At 54.7% G+C, this 18,033-nt stretch overlaps 1 protein-coding gene across 1 annotated transcript in view; it reads right to left on the bottom strand.

The window, feature by feature from the left end:
* Window positions 1-18,033, bottom strand: part of fer (fer (fps/fes related) tyrosine kinase) — a 197,861-nt gene that overhangs the window by 93,834 nt on the left and 85,994 nt on the right. The window lies entirely within an intron of this gene.

Below are 18,033 nucleotides of genomic sequence, written 5' to 3'. Positions count from 1 at the left end.
TTCCGTCACACGTCTCAACGTTCCATCACACGTCTCAACGTTCCATCACACGTCTCAACGTCCCATCACACGTCTCAACGTCCCATCACACGTCTCAACGTCCCACCACATGTCTCAACGTTCCATCTCGTCTTAACGTCTCTCACGTCTTAACGTCTCTCACGTCTTAACGTCCCACCATACGTCTCAACGTTCCATCTCGTCTCAACGTCTCTCACGTCTTAACGTTCCACCACACGTCTCAACGTTCCATCAAACGTCTCAACGTCCCACCACATGTCTCAACGTCTCTCACGTCTCAACGTCCCACCACACGTCTCAACGTCCCACATGTCTCAACGTTCCACCACACGTCTCAACGTCCCACTACACGTCTCAACGTCCCACCACACGTCTCAACGTTCCACCAGACGTCTCAACGTCTCTCACGTCTTAACGTTCCACCACACATCTCAACGTTCCATCACATGTCTCAATGATCCACCACACGTCTCAACATACCATCAGACGTCTCAACGTTCCATCAGACGTCTCAAAGTCCCATCACACGTCTCAACGTTCCACCACACGTCTCAATGTCCCACCACACGTCTCAACGTTCCACCCTACGTCTCAACTTCCCACCACACGTCTCAACGTCCCACCACACGTCTCAACGTCCCACCACACATCTCAACGTCCCACCAGACGTCTCGACGTTCCATCTCGTCTCAACGTCTCTCACGTCTTAACGTTCCACCACACGTCTCAACGTTCCACCACACATCTCAACGTTCTATCACATGTCTCAACGTCCCACCACACGTCTCAACGTTCCACCACACGTCTCAACGTACCATCAGACGTCTCAACGTCCCATCAGACGTCTCAACGTTCCATCAGACGTCTCAACGTCCCATCAGACGTCTCAACATTCCACCACACGTCTCAACGTTCCACCACACGTCTCAACGTCCCATCATACGTCTCAACGTTCCACCACATGTCTCAACGACCCATCACACGTCTCAACGTCCCACCCCACCACACGTCTCAACGTCTCAACATACGTCTCAACGTCCCAACATACGTCTCAACGTCCCACCACACGTCTCAACGTTCCACCACACGTCTCTACGTTCCACCCCACCACACGTCTCAACGTTCCACCATACGTCTCAACGTCCCACCACACGTCTCAACGTTCCACCACACGTCTCTACGTTCCACCACGTCTCAATGTCCCACCACACGTCTCAACGTTCCACCACACGTCTCTACGTTCCACCACACGTCTCAACGTTCCACCACACGTCTCAACGTCCCACCATACGTCTCAACGTCCCACCATACGTCTCAACGTTCCATCATACGTCTCAACGTCCCACCACACGTCTCAACGTCCCACATGTCTCAACGTTCCACCACACGTCTCAACGTCCCACCACACGTCTAAACGTCCCACCACACGTCTCTACGCTCCACCACACGTCTCTACGTTCCACCACACGTCTCAACGTCCCACCACACGTCTCAACGTCCCACCACACGTCTCAACGTTCCACCACACGTCTCTACGTTCCACCCCACCACACGTCTCAACGTTCCACCATACGTCTCAACGTCCCACCACACGTCTCAACGTTCCACCACACGTCTCTACGTTCCACCACATGTCTCAATGTCCCACCACACGTCTCAACGTTCCACCACACGTCGCTACGTTCCACCACACGTCTCTACGTTCCACCACACGTCTCAACGTCCCACCACACGTCTCAACGTCCCACCACACGTCTCAACGTTCCACCACACGTCTCAACGTCCCACCACACGTCTCTACGTTCCACCACACGTCTCAACGTTCCACCATACGTCTCAACGTCCCACCATACGTCTCAACGTTCCATCATACGTCTCAACGTCCCACCACACGTCTCAACGTCCCACATGTCTCAACGTTCCACCACACGTCTCAACGTCCCACCACACGTCTAAACGTCCCACCACACGTCTCTACGTTCCACCACACGTCTCTACGTTCCACCACACGTCTCAACGTCCCACCACACGTCTCAACGTTCCACCACACGTCTCTACGTTCCACCCCACCACACGTCTCAACGTTCCACCATACGTCTCAACGTCCCACCACACGTCTCAACGTTCCACCACACGTCTATACGTTCCACCACACGTCTCAATGTCCCACCACACGTCTCAACGTTCCACCACACGTCGCTACGTTCCACCACACGTCTCTACGTCCCACCACACGTCTCAACGTCCCACCACACGTCTCAACGTCCCACCACACGTCTCAACGTTCCACCACACGTCTCAACGTCCCACCACACGTCTCAACGTCCCACCACACGTCTCAACGTCCCACCACACGTCTCAACGTCCCACCACACGTCTCTACGTTCCACCACACGTCTCTACGTTCCACCACACGTCTCAACGTTCCACCACACGTCTCAACGTCCCACCACACGTCTCAACGTCCCACCACACGTCTCTACGTTCCACCACACGTCTCAACGTCCCACCACACGTCTCAACGTCCCACCATACGTCCAGACGTCCCACCACACGTCTCAACGTACCATCATACGTCTCAACGTTCCACCACACGTCTCAACGTCCCACCATACGTCTCAACGTTACACCATACGTCTCAACGTTCCACCCTACGTCTCAACGTCCCACCACACGTCTCAACGTCCCACATGTCTCAACGTTCCACCACACGTCTCAACGTCCCACCACACGTCTAAACGTCCCACCACACGTCTCTACGTTCCACCCCACCACACGTCTCAACGTTCCACCATACGTCTCAACGTCCCACCACACGTCTCAACGTTCCACCACACGTCTCTAAGTTCCACCACATGTCTCAATGTCCCACCACACGTCTCAACGTTCCACCACACGTCGCTACGTTCCACCACACTTCTCTACGTTCCACCACACGTCTCAACGTTCCACCACACATCTCAACGTCCCACCACACGTCTCTACGTTCCACCACACGTCTCAACGTTCCACCACACGTCTCAACGTCCCACCACACGTCTCAACGTCCCACCACACGTCTCAACGTTCCACCACACGTCTCAACGTCCCACCACACGTCTCAACGTCCCACCACACGTCTCAACGTCCCACCATACGTCCCAACGTCCCACCACACATCTCAACGTACCATCATACGTCTCAACGTTCCACCACACGTCTCAACGTCCCACCATACGTCTCAACGTTACACCATACGTCTCAACGTTCCACCCTACGTCTCAACGTCCCACCAAACGTCTCAACGTCCCACCACACGTCTCAACGTCCCACGTCTCAACGTTCCACCACACGTCTCAACGTCCCACCACACGTCTAAACGTCCCACCACACGTCTCTACGTTCCACCACACGTCTCTACGTTCCACCACACGTCTCAACGTCCCACCACACGTCTCAACGTCCCACCACACGTCTCAACGTTCCACCACACGTCTCTACGTTCCACCCCACCACATGTCTCAACGTTCCACCATACGTCTCAACGTCCCACCACACGTCTCAACGTTCCACCACACGTCTCTACGTTCCACCACATGTCTCAATGTCCCACCACACGTCTCAACGTTCCACCACACGTCGCTACGTTCCACAACACGTCTCTACGTTCCACCACACGTCTCAACGTCCCACCACACGTCTCAACGTCCCACCACACGTCTCAACGTTCCACCACACGTCTCTACGTTCCACCACACGTCTCAACGTCCCACCATACGTCTCAACGTCCCACCCCACCACACGGCTCAACGTCCCAACATACGTCTCAACGTCCTACCACATGTCTCAACGTCCCACCACACGTCTCAACGTTCCACAACACGTCTCAACGTCCCACCACACGTCTCTACGTTCCACCACACGTCTCAACGTTCCACCACACGTCTCTACGTTCCACCACACGTCTCAACGTTCCACCACACGTCTCAACGTCCCACCACACGTCTCTACGTTCCACCACACGTCTCATTGTCTCAACGTCCCACCACACGTCTCAACGTCCCACCACACGTCTCATTGTCTCAACGTTCCATCACACATCTTAACGTTCCGTCACACGTCTCAACGTTCCATCACACGTCTCAACGTTCCATCACACGTCTCAACGTCCCATCACACGTCTCAACGTCCCATCACACGTCTCAACGTCCCACCACATGTCTCAACGTTCCATCTCGTCTTAACGTCTCTCACGTCTTAACGTCTCTCACGTCTTAACGTCCCACCATACGTCTCAACGTTCCATCTCGTCTCAACGTCTCTCACGTCTTAACGTTCCACCACACGTCTCAACGTTCCATCAAACGTCTCAACGTCCCACCACATGTCTCAACGTCTCTCACGTCTCAACGTCCCACCACACGTCTCAACGTCCCACATGTCTCAACGTTCCACCACACGTCTCAACGTCCCACTACACGTCTCAACGTCCCACCACACGTCTCAACGTTCCACCAGACGTCTCAACGTCTCTCACGTCTTAACGTTCCACCACACATCTCAACGTTCCATCACATGTCTCAATGATCCACCACACGTCTCAACGTCCCATCAGACGTCTCAACGTTCCATCAGACGTCTCAAAGTCCCATCACACGTCTCAACGTTCCACCACACGTCTCAATGTCCCACCACACGTCTCAACGTTCCACCCTACGTCTCAACTTCCCACCACACGTCTCAACGTCCCACCACACGTCTCAACGTCCCACCACACATCTCAACGTCCCACCAGACGTCTCGACGTTCCATCTCGTCTCAACGTCTCTCACGTCTTAACGTTCCACCACACGTCTCAACGTTCCACCACACATCTCAACGTTCTATCACATGTCTCAACGTCCCACCACACGTCTTAACGTCCCACCACACGTCTCAACGTCCCACCACACATCTCAACGTCCCACCACACGTCTCAACGATCCATCTCGTCTCAACGTCTCTCACGTCTTAACGTTCCACCACACGTCTCAACGTTCCACCACACATCTCATCGTTCCATCACACGTCTCAACGTCTCTCACGTCTTAACGTCCCACCACACGTCTCAACGTTCCACCACACGTCTCAACGTACCATCAGACGTCTCAACGTCCCATCAGATGTCTCAACGTTCCATCAGACGTCTCAACGTCCCATCAGACGTCTCAACATTCCACCACACGTCTCAACGTTCCACCACACGTCTCTACGTTCCACCACACGTCTCAACGTTCCACCACACGTCTCAACGTTCCACCACACGTCTCAACGTCCCACCACACGTCTCTACGTTCCACCACACGTCTCATTGTCTCAACGTCCCACCACACGTCTCAACGTCCCACCACACGTCTCAATGTCCCACCACACGTCTCAACGTCCCACCACACGTCTCATTGTCTCAACGTTCCATCACACATCTTAACGTTCCGTCACACGTCTCAACGTTCCATCACACGTCTCAACGTTCCATCACACGTCTCAACGTCCCATCACACGTCTCAACGTCCCACCACACGTCTCACTGTCTCAACGTTCCACCACACGTCTCAACGTTCCACCACACATCTCATCGTTCCATCACACGTCTCAACGTCTCTCACGTCTTAACGTCCCACCACACGTCTCAACGTCCCACCACACGTCTCAACGTTCCACCACATGTCTCAACGTCTCTCAGGTCTTAACGTCCCACCACACATCTCAACGTCCCACCACATGTCTCAACGTTCCATCTCGTCCTAACGTCTCTCACGTCTTAACGTCTCTCACGTCTCAACGTTCCACCACACGTCTCAACGTTCCACCATACGTCTCAACGTCTCTCACGTCTTAACGTCCCACCACACATCTCACCGTTCCATCACACGTCTCAACGTCTCTCACGTCTAAACGTCCCACCACACATCTCATCGTTCCATCACACGTCTCAACGTCTCTCACGTCTTAACGTCCCACCACATGTCTCAACGTTCCATCTCGTCCTAACGTCTCTCACGTCTTAACGTCTCTCACGTCTCAACGTTCCACCACACGTCTCAACGTTCCATCACACGTCTCAACGTCTCTCACGTCTTAACGTCCCACCACACATCTCATCGTTCCATCACACGTCTCAACGTCTCTCACGTCTTAACGTCCCACCACACATCTCAACGTCCCACCATACGTCTCAACGTTCCATCTCGTCTCAACGTCTCTCACGTCTTAACGTTCCACCACACGTCTCAACGTTCCATCAAACGTCTCAACGTCCCACCACATGTCTCAACGTCTCTCACGTCTCAACGTCCCACCACACGTCTCAACGTCCCACATGTCTCAACGTTCCACCACACGTCTCAACGTCCCACTACACGTCTCAACGTCCCACCACACGTCTCAACGTTCCACCAGACGTCTCAACGTCTCTCACGTCTTAACGTCTCAACGTCCCATCAGACGTCTCAACGTTCCATCAGACGTCTCAAAGTCCCATCACACGTCTCAACGTCCCACCACACGTCTCAACGTTCCACCAGACGTCTCAACGTCTCTCACGTCTTAACGTCTCAACGTCCCATCAGACGTCTCAACGTTCCATCAGACGTCTCAAAGTCCCATCACACGTCTCAACGTCCCACCCTACGTCTCAACTTCCCACCACACGTCTCAACGTCCCACCACACGTCTCAACGTCCCACCACACATCTCAACGTCCCACCAGACGTCTCGACGTTCCATCTCGTCTCAACGTCTCTCACGTCTTAACGTTCCACCACACGTCTCAACGTTCCACCACACATCTCAACGTTCTATCACATGTCTCAACGTCCCACCACACGTCTTAACGTCCCACCACACGTCTCAACGTCCCACCACACATCTCAACGTCCCACCACACGTCTCAACGATCCATCTCGTCTCAACGTCTCTCACGTCTTAACGTTCCACCACACGTCTCAACGTTCCACCACACATCTCATCGTTCCATCACACGTCTCAACGTCTCTCACGTCTTAACGTCCCACCACACGTCTCAACGTTCCACCACACGTCTCAACGTACCATCAGACGTCTCAACGTCCCATCAGACGTCTCAACGTTCCATCAGACGTCTCAACGTCCCATCAGACGTCTCAACATTCCACCACACGTCTCAACGTCCCATCATACGTCTCAACGTTCCACCACGTCTCAACGACCCATCACACGTCTCAACGTCCCACCCCACCACACGTCTCAACGTCCCAACATACGTCTCAACGTCCCAACATACGTCTCAACGTCCCACCACACGTCTCAACGTTCCACCACACGTCTCTACGTTCCACCCCACCACACGTCTCAACGTTCCACCATACGTCTCAACGTCCCACCACACGTCTCAACGTTCCACCACACGTCTCTACGTTCCACCACACGTCTCTACGTTCCACCACACGTCTCAACGTTCCACCACACGTCGCTACGTTCCACCACACGTCTCTACGTTCCACCACACGTCTCTACGTTCCACCACACGTCTCAACGTCCCACCATACGTCTCAACGTCCCACCATACGTCTCAACGTTCCATCATACGTCTCAACGTCCCACCACACGTCTCAACGTCCCACCACACGTCTCAACGTCCCACATGTCTCAACGTTCCACCACACGTCTCAACGTCCCACCACACGTCTAAACGTCCCACCACACGTCTCTACGTTCCACCACACGTCTCTACGTTCCACCACACGTCTCAACGTCCCACCACACGTCTCAACGTCCCACCACACGTCTCAACGTTCCACCACACGTCTCTACGTTCCACCCCACCACACGTCTCAACGTTCCACCATACGTCTCAACGTCCCACCACACGTCTCAACGTTCCACCACACGTCTCTACGTTCCACCACATGTCTCAATGTCCCACCACACGTCTCAACGTTCCACCACACGTCGCTACGTTCCACCACACGTCTCTACGTTCCACCACACGTCTCAACGTCCCACCACACGTCTCAACGTCCCACCACACGTCTCAACGTTCCACCACACGTCTCAACGTCCCACCACACGTCTCTACGTTCCACCACACGTCTCAACGTTCCACCATACGTCTCAACGTCCCACCATACGTCTCAACGTTCCATCATACGTCTCAACGTCCCACCACACGTCTCAACGTCCCACATGTCTCAACGTCCCACCACACGTCTCAACGTCCCACCACACGTCTAAACGTCCCACCACACGTCTCTACGTTCCACCACACGTCTCTACGTTCCACCACACGTCTCAACGTCCCACCACACGTCTCAACGTCCCACCACACGTCTCAACGTTCCACCACACGTCTCTACGTTCCACCCCACCACACGTCTCAACGTTCCACCATACGTCTCAACGTCCCACCACACGTCTCAACGTCCCACCACACGTCTCAACGTTCCACCACACGTCTCTACGTTCCACCACATGTCTCAATGTCCCACCACACGTCTCAACGTTCCACCACACGTCGCTACGTTCCACCACACGTCTCTACGTTCCACCAGACGTCTCGACGTTCCATCTCGTCTCAACGTCTCTCACGTCTTAACGTTCCACCACACGTCTCAACGTTCCACCACACATCTCAACGTTCTATCACATGTCTCAACGTCCCACCACACGTCTTAACGTCCCACCACACGTCTCAACGTCCCACCACACGTCTCAACGATCCATCTCGTCTCAACGTCTCTCACGTCTTAACGTTCCACCACACGTCTCAACGTTCCACCACACATCTCATCGTTCCATCACACGTCTCAACGTCTCTCACGTCTTAACGTCCCACCACACGTCTCAACGTTCCACCACACGTCTCAACGTACCATCAGACGTCTCAACGTCCCATCAGACGTCTCAACGTTCCATCAGACGTCTCAACGTCCCATCAGACGTCTCAACGTTCCACCACACGTCTCAACGTTCCACCACACGTCTCTACGTTCCACCACACGTCTCAACGTTCCACCACACGTCTCAACGTTCCACCACACGTCTCAACGTCCCACCACACGTCTCTACGTTCCACCACACGTCTCATTGTCTCAACGTCCCACCACACGTCTCAACGTCCCACCACACGTCTCATTGTCTCAACGTTCCATCACACATCTTAACGTTCCGTCACACGTCTCAACGTTCCATCACACGTCTCAACGTTCCATCACACGTCTCAACGTCCCATCACACGTCTCAACGTCCCACCACACGTCTCACTGTCTCAACGTTCCACCACACGTCTCAACGTTCCACCACACATCTCATCGTTCCATCACACGTCTCAACGTCTCTCACGTCTTAACGTCCCACCACACGTCTCAACGTTCCACCACATGTCTCAACGTCTCTCAGGTCTTAACGTCCCACCACACATCTCAACGTCCCACCACATGTCTCAACGTTCCATCTCGTCCTAACGTCTCTCACGTCTTAACGTCTCTCACGTCTTAACGTCCCACCATACGTCTCAACGTTCCATCTCGTCTCAACGTCTCTCACGTCTTAACGTTCCACCACATGTCTCAACGTCTCTCACGTCTCAACGTCCCACCACACGTCTCAACGTCCCACATGTCTCAACGTTCCACCACACGTCTCAACGTCCCACTACACGTCTCAACGTCCCACCACACGTCTCAACGTTCCACCAGACGTCTCAACGTCTCTCACGTCTTAACGTCTCAACGTCCCATCAGACGTCTCAACGTTCCATCAGACGTCTCAAAGTCCCATCACACGTCTCAACGTTCCACCACACGTCTCAATGTCCCACCACACGTCTCAACGTTCCACCCTACGTCTCAACTTCCCACCACACGTCTCAACGTCCCACCACACGTCTCAACGTCCCACCACACATCTCAACGTCCCACCAGACGTCTCGACGTTCCCTCTCGTCTCAACGTCTCTCACGTCTTAACGTTCCACCACACGTCTCAACGTTCCACCACACATCTCAACGTTCTATCACATGTCTCAACGTCCCACCACACGTCTTAACGTCCCACCACACGTCTCAACGTCCCACCACACATCTCAACGTCCCACCACACATCTCAACGTCCCACCACACGTCTCAACGATCCATCTCGTCTCAACGTCTCTCACGTCTTAACGTTCCACCACACGTCTCAACGTTCCACCACACATCTCATCGTTCCATCACACGTCTCAACGTCTCTCACGTCTTAACGTCCCACCACACGTCTCAACGTTCCACCACACGTCTCAACGTACCATCAGACGTCTCAACGTCCCATCAGACGTCTCAACGTTCCATCAGACGTCTCAACGTCCCATCAGACGTCTCAACATTCCACCACACGTCTCAACGTCCCATCATACGTCTCAACGTTCCACCACGTCTCAACGACCCATCACACGTCTCAACGTCCCACCCCACCACACGTCTCAACGTCCCAACATACGTCTCAACGTCCCAACATACGTCTCAACGTCCCACCCCACCACATGTCTCAACGTCCCACCACACGTCTCAACGTCCCACCACACGTCTCAACGTTCCACCACACGTCTCTACGTTCCACCCCACCACACGTCTCAACGTTCCACCATACGTCTCAACGTCCCACCACACGTCTCAACGTTCCACCACACGTCTCTACGTTCCACCACACGTCTCTACGTTCCACCACACGTCTCAACGTTCCACCACACGTCGCTACGTTCCACCACACGTCTCTACGTTCCACCACACGTCTCTACGTTCCACCACACGTCTCAACGTCCCACCATACGTCTCAACGTCCCACCATACGTCTCAACGTTCCATCATACGTCTCAACGTCCCACCACACGTCTCAACGTCCCACCACACGTCTCAACGTCCCACATGTCTCAACGTTCCACCACACGTCTCAACGTCCCACCACACGTCTCAACGTCCCACATGTCTCAACGTTCCACCACACGTCTCAACGTTCCACCACACGTCTCTACGTTCCACCACACGTCTCAACGTCCCACCACACGTCTCAACGTCCCACCACACGTCTCAACGTTCCACCACACGTCTCTACGTTCCACCCCACCACACGTCTCAACGTTCCACCATACGTCTCAACGTCCCACCACACGTCTCAACGTTCCACCACACGTCTCTACGTTCCACCACATGTCTCAATGTCCCACCACACGTCTCAACGTTCCACCACACGTCGCTACGTTCCACCACACGTCTCTACGTTCCACCATACGTCTCAACGTCCCACCACACGTCTCAACGTTCCACCACACGTCTCAACGTCCCACCACACGTCTCAACGTTCCACCACACGTCTCAACGTTCCACCACACGTCTCAACGTTCCACCATACGTCTCAACGTCCCACCACACGTCTCAACGTTCCACCACACGTCTCAACGTCCCACCACACGTCTCAACGTCCCACCACACGTCTCAACGTTCCACCACACGTCTCAACGTCCCACCACACGTCTCTACGTTCCACCACACGTCTCAACGTTCCACCATACGTCTCAACGTCCCACCATACGTCTCAACGTTCCATCATACGTCTCAACGTCCCACCACACGTCTCAACGTCCCACACGTCTCAACGTCCCACCACACGTCTAAACGTCCCACCACACGTCTCTACGTTCCACCACACGTCTCTACGTTCCACCACACGTCTCAACGTCCCACCACACGTCTCAACGTCCCACCACACGTCTCAACGTTCCACCACACGTCTCTACGTTCCACCCCACCACACGTCTCAACGTTCCACCATACGTCTCAACGTCCCACCACACGTCTCAACGTCCCACCACACGTCTCAACGTTCCACCACACGTCTCTACGTTCCACCACATGTCTCAATGTCCCACCACACGTCTCAACGTTCCACCACACGTCTCTACGTTCCACCACACGTCTCTACGTTCCACCACACGTCTCAACGTCCCACCACACGTCTCAACGTCCCACCACACGTCTCAACGTTCCACCACACGTCTCAACGTCCCACCACACGTCTCTACGTTCCACCACACGTCTCAACGTTCCACCACACGTCTCAACGTCCCACCACACGTCTCAACGTCCCACCACACGTCTCAACGTTCCACCACACGTCTCAACGTCCCACCACACGTCTCAACGTCCCACCATACGTCCCAACGTCCCACCACACATCTCAACGTACCATCATACGTCTCAACGTTCCACCACACGTCTCAACGTCCCACCATACGTCTCAACGTTACACCATACGTCTCAACGTTCCACCCTACGTCTCAACGTCCCACCAAACGTCTCAGCGTCCCACCACACGTCTCAACGTCCCACGTCTCAACGTTCCACCACACGTCTCAACGTCCCACCACACGTCTAAACGTCCCACCACACGTCTCTACGTTCCACCACACGTCTCTACGTTCCACCACACGTCTCAACGTCCCACCACACGTCTCAACGTCCCACCACACGTCTCAACGTTCCACCACACGTCTCTACGTTCCACCCCACCACACGTCTCAACGTTCCACCATACGTCTCAACGTCCCACCACACGTCTCAACGTTCCACCACACGTCTCTTCGTTCCACCACATGTCTCAATGTCCCACCACACGTCTCAACGTTCCACCACACGTCGCTACGTTCCACAACACGTCTCTACGTTCCACCACACGTCTCAACGTCCCACCACACGTCTCAACGTCCCACCACACGTCTCAACGTTCCACCACACGTCTCTACGTTCCACCACACGTCTCAACGTCCCACCATACGTCTCAACGTCCCACCATACGTCTCAACGTCCCACCCCACCACACGTCTCAACGTCCCAACATACGTCTCAACGTCCCACCATACGTCTCAACGTCCCACCCCACCACATGTCTCAACGTCCCACCACACGTCTCAACGTTCCACAACACGTCTTAACGTCCCACCACACGTCTCTACGTTCCACCACACGTCTCAACGTTCCACCACACGTCTCAACGTTCCACCACACGTCTCAACGTCCCACCACACGTCTCTACGTTCCACCACACGTCTCAACGTTCCACCACACGTCTCTACGTTCCACCACACGTCTCAACGTTCCACCACACGTCTCAACGTCCCACCACACGTCTCTACGTCCCACCACACGTCTCTACGTTCCACCACACGTCTCAACGTTCCACCACACGTCTCTACGTTCCACCACACGTCTCAACGTTCCACCACACGTCTCAACGTTACACCATACGTCTCAACGTTCCACCCTACGTCTCAACGTCCCACCAAACGTCTCAACGTCCCACCACACGTCTCAACGTCCCACGTCTCAACGTTCCACCACACGTCTCAACGTCCCACCACACGTCTAAACGTCCCACCACACGTCTCTACGTTCCACCACACGTCTCTACGTTCCACCACACGTCTCAACGTCCCACCACACGTCTCAACGTCCCACCACACGTCTCAACGTTCCACCACACGTCTCTACGTTCCACCCCACCACACGTCTCAACGTTCCACCATACGTCTCAACGTCCCACCACACGTCTCAACGTTCCACCACACGTCTCTTCGTTCCACCACATGTCTCAATGTCCCACCACACGTCTCAACGTTCCACCACACGTCGCTACGTTCCACAACACGTCTCTACGTTCCACCACACGTCTCAACGTCCCACCACACGTCTCAACGTCCCACCACACGTCTCAACGTTCCACCACACGTCTCAACGTCCCACCACACGTCTCTACGTTCCACCACACGTCTCAACGTCCCACCATACGTCTCAACGTCCCACCCCACCACACGTCTCAACGCCCCAACATACGTCTCAACGTCCTACCACATGTCTCAACGTCCCACCACACGTCTCAACGTTCCACAACACGTCTCAACGTCCCACCACACGTCTCTACGTTCCACCACACTTCTCAACGTTCCACCACACGTCTCAACGTCCCACCACACGTCTCAACGTTCCACCACACGTCTCTACGTTCCACCACACGTCTCAACGTTCCACCACACGTCTCAACGTTCCACCACACGTCTCTACGTTCCACCACACGTCTCTACGTCCCACCACACGTCTCAACGTCCCACCATACGTCTCAACGTCCCACCACACGTCTCAACGTCCCACCACACGTCTCTACGTTCCACCACACGTCTCAACGTCCCACCACACGTCTCAACGTCCCACCACATGTCTCAACGTCCCACCACATGTCTCAACGTCCCACCACACGTCTCAACGTCCCACCATACGTCTCAACGTTCCACCACACGTCTCAACGTCCCACCATACGTCTCAACGTCCCACCACATGTCTCAACGTCCCACCACACGTCTCAACGTCCCACCACACGTCTCAACGTCCCACCATACGTCTCAACGTCCCACCACATGTCTCAACGTCCAACCACACGTATCAACATCCCACCACTTATCACAACGTTCCACCACACGTCTCAACGTTCCACGACACGTCTCAACGTTCCACCCTACGTCTCAACGTCCTACCACACGTCTCAACGTTCCACCCTACGTCTCAACGTCCCACCACACGTCTCAACGTCCCATCAGACGTCTTAACGTTCCATCAGACGTCTCAACGTCCCATCAGAAGTCTCAACGTTCCACCACACGTCTCAACGTCCCATCAGACGTCTTAACGTTCCATCAGACGTCACAACGTCCCATCAGATGTCTCAACGTTCCACCACACGTCTCAACGTCCCATCATACGTCTCAACGTTCCACCACACGTCTCAACGTCCCATCACACGTCTCAACGTTCCACCACACGTCTCAACGTCCCATCAGACGTCTCAACGTTCCATCAGACGTCTCAACGTCCCATCAGACGTCTCAACATTCCACCACATGTCTCAACGTCCCATCAGACGTCTCAACATTCCACCACACGTCTCAACGTCCCATCATACGTCTCAAAGTTCCACCACATGTCTCAACGACCCATCACACGCCTCAACGTCCCACCCCACCACACGTCTCAACGTCCCAACATACGTCTCAACGTCCTACCACATGTCTCAACGTCCCACCACACGTCTCAACGTTCCACCACACGTCTCAACGTCCCACCACACGTCTCTACGTTCCACCACACGTCTCAACGTTCCACCACACGTCTCAACGTCCCACCACACGTCTCAACGTCCCACCACACGTCTCAACGTTCCACCACACGTCTCAACGTCCCACCACACGTCTCAACGTCCCACCATACGTCCCACCACACATCTCAACGTACCATCATACGTCTCAACGTTCCACCACACGTCTCAACGTCCCACCATACGTCTCAACGTTCCACCCTACGTCTCAACGTCCCACCATACGTCTCAACGTCCCACCACATGTCTCAACGTCCAACCACACGTATCAATATCCCACCACATATCACAACGTTCCACCACACATCTCAAAGTTCCACGACACGTCTCAACGTTCCACCCTACGTCTCAACGTCCCACCACACGTCTCAACGTCCCATCAGACGTCTTAACGTTCCATCAGACGTCTCAACGTCCCATCAGATGTCTCAACGTTCCACCACACGTCTCAACGTCCCATCAGACGTCTTAACGTTCCATCAGACGTCACAACGTCCCATCAGATGTCTCAACGTTCCACCACACGTCTCAACGTCCCATCATACGTCTCAACGTCCCACCCCACCATACGTCTCAACGTCCCATCACACGTCTCAACGTTCCACCACACGTCTCAACGTACCATCAGACGTCTCAACGTCCCATCAGACGTCTCAACGTTCCATCAGACGTCTCAACGTCCCATCAGACGTCTCAACATTCCACCACATGTCTCAACGTCCCATCAGACGTCTCAACATTCCACCACACGTCTCAACGTCCCATCATACGTCTCAACGTTCCACCACATGTCTCAACGACCCATCACACGTCTCAACGTCCCACCCCACCACACGTCTCAACGTCCCAACATACGTCTCAACGTCCTACCACATGTCTCAACGTCCCACCACACGTCTCAACGTTCCACCACACGTCTCAACGTCCCACCACACGTCTCTACGTTCCACCACACGTCTCAACGTTCCACCACACGTCTCAACGTCCCACTACACGTCTCAACGTCCCACCACACGTTTCAACGTTCCACCACACGTCTCAACGTCCCACTACACGTCTCAACGTCCCACCACACGTCTCAACGTTCCACCACACGTCTCAACGTCCCATCAGACGTCTCAACGTCCCATCACACATCTCAACGTACCATCATACGTCTCAACGTTCCACCACATGTCTCAACGACCCATCACACGTCTCAACGTCCCACCCCACCACACGTCTCAACGTCCCAACATACGTCTCAACGTCCTACCACATGTCTCAACGTCCCACCACACGTCTCAACGTTCCACCACACGTCTCAACGTCCCACCACACGTCTCTACGTTCCACCACACGTCTCAACGTTCCACCACACGTCTCAACGTCCCACTACACGTCTCAACGTCCCACCACACGTTTCAACGTTCCACCACACGTCTCAACGTCCCACTACACGTCTCAACGTCCCACCACACGTCTCAACGTTCCACCACACGTCTCAACGTCCCATCAGACGTCCCAACGTCCCACCACACATCTCAACGTACCATCATACGTCTCAACGTTCCACCACACGTCTCAACGTCCCACCATACGTCTCAACGTTCCACCATACGTCTCAACGTTCCACCCTACGTCTCAACGTCCCACCATACGTCTCAACGTCCCACCACACGTCTCAACGTCCCACATGTCTCAACGTTCCACCACACGTCTCAACGTCCCACCACACGTCTAAACGTCCCACCACACGTCTCTACGTTCCACCACACGTCTCAACGTCCCACCACACGTCTCAACGTCCCACCACACGTCTCAACGTTCCACCACACGTCTCTACGTTCCACCCCACCACACGTCTCAACGTTCCACCATACGTCTCAACGTCCCACCACACGTCTCAACGTTCCACCACACGTCTCTACGTTCCACCACATGTCTCAATGTCCCACCACACGTCGCTACGTTCCACCACACGTCGCTACGTTCCACCACACGTCTCAACGTCCCACCACACGTCTCAACGTCCCACCACACGTCTCAACGTCCCACCACACGTCTCAACGTTCCACCACACGTCTCTACGTTCCACCACACGTCTCAACGTCCCACCACACGTCTCAACGTCCCACCCCACCACACGTCTCAACGTCCCAACATACGTCTCAACGTCCTACCACATGTCTCAACGTCCCACCACACGTCTCAACGTTCCACCACACGTCTCAACGTCCCACCACACGTCTCAACGTCCCACCACACGTCTCTACGTTCCACCACACGTCTCAACGTCCCACCACACGTCTCAACGTCCCACCACACGTCTCAACGTTCCACCACACGTCTCTACGTTCCACCACACGTCTCAACGTCCCACCACACGTCTCAACGTCCCACCCCACCATACGTCTCAACGTCCCACCACACGTCTCAACGTCCCACCACACGTCTCTACGTCCCACCACACGTCTCAACGTCCCATCATACGTCTCAACGTTCCACCACATGTCTCAACGACCCATCACACGTCTCAACGTCCCATCAGACGTCTCAACGTCCTACCACATGTCTCAACGTCCCACCACACGTCTCAACGTTCCACCACACGTCTCAACGTCCCACCACACGTCTCTACGTTCCACCACACGTCTCTACGTTCCACCACACGTCTCAACGTCCCACCACACGTCTCAACGTCCCACCACACGTCTCAACGTTCCACCACACGTCTCAACGTCCCACCACACGTCTCAACGTCCCACCATACGTCCCAACGTCCCACCACACGTCTCAACGTCCCACCACACGTCTCAACGTTCCATCACGTCTCAACGTCTCTCACGTCTTAACGTTCCACCAC

Source organism: Telmatherina bonti, assembly GCF_933228915.1.
Source record: "Telmatherina bonti genome assembly, chromosome: 17".
NCBI lineage: Eukaryota > Metazoa > Chordata > Actinopteri > Atheriniformes > Telmatherinidae > Telmatherina > Telmatherina bonti.
Note: the sequence above shows the minus strand (reverse complement) of the source record. Positions and strands in the feature narration are given on the sequence as shown.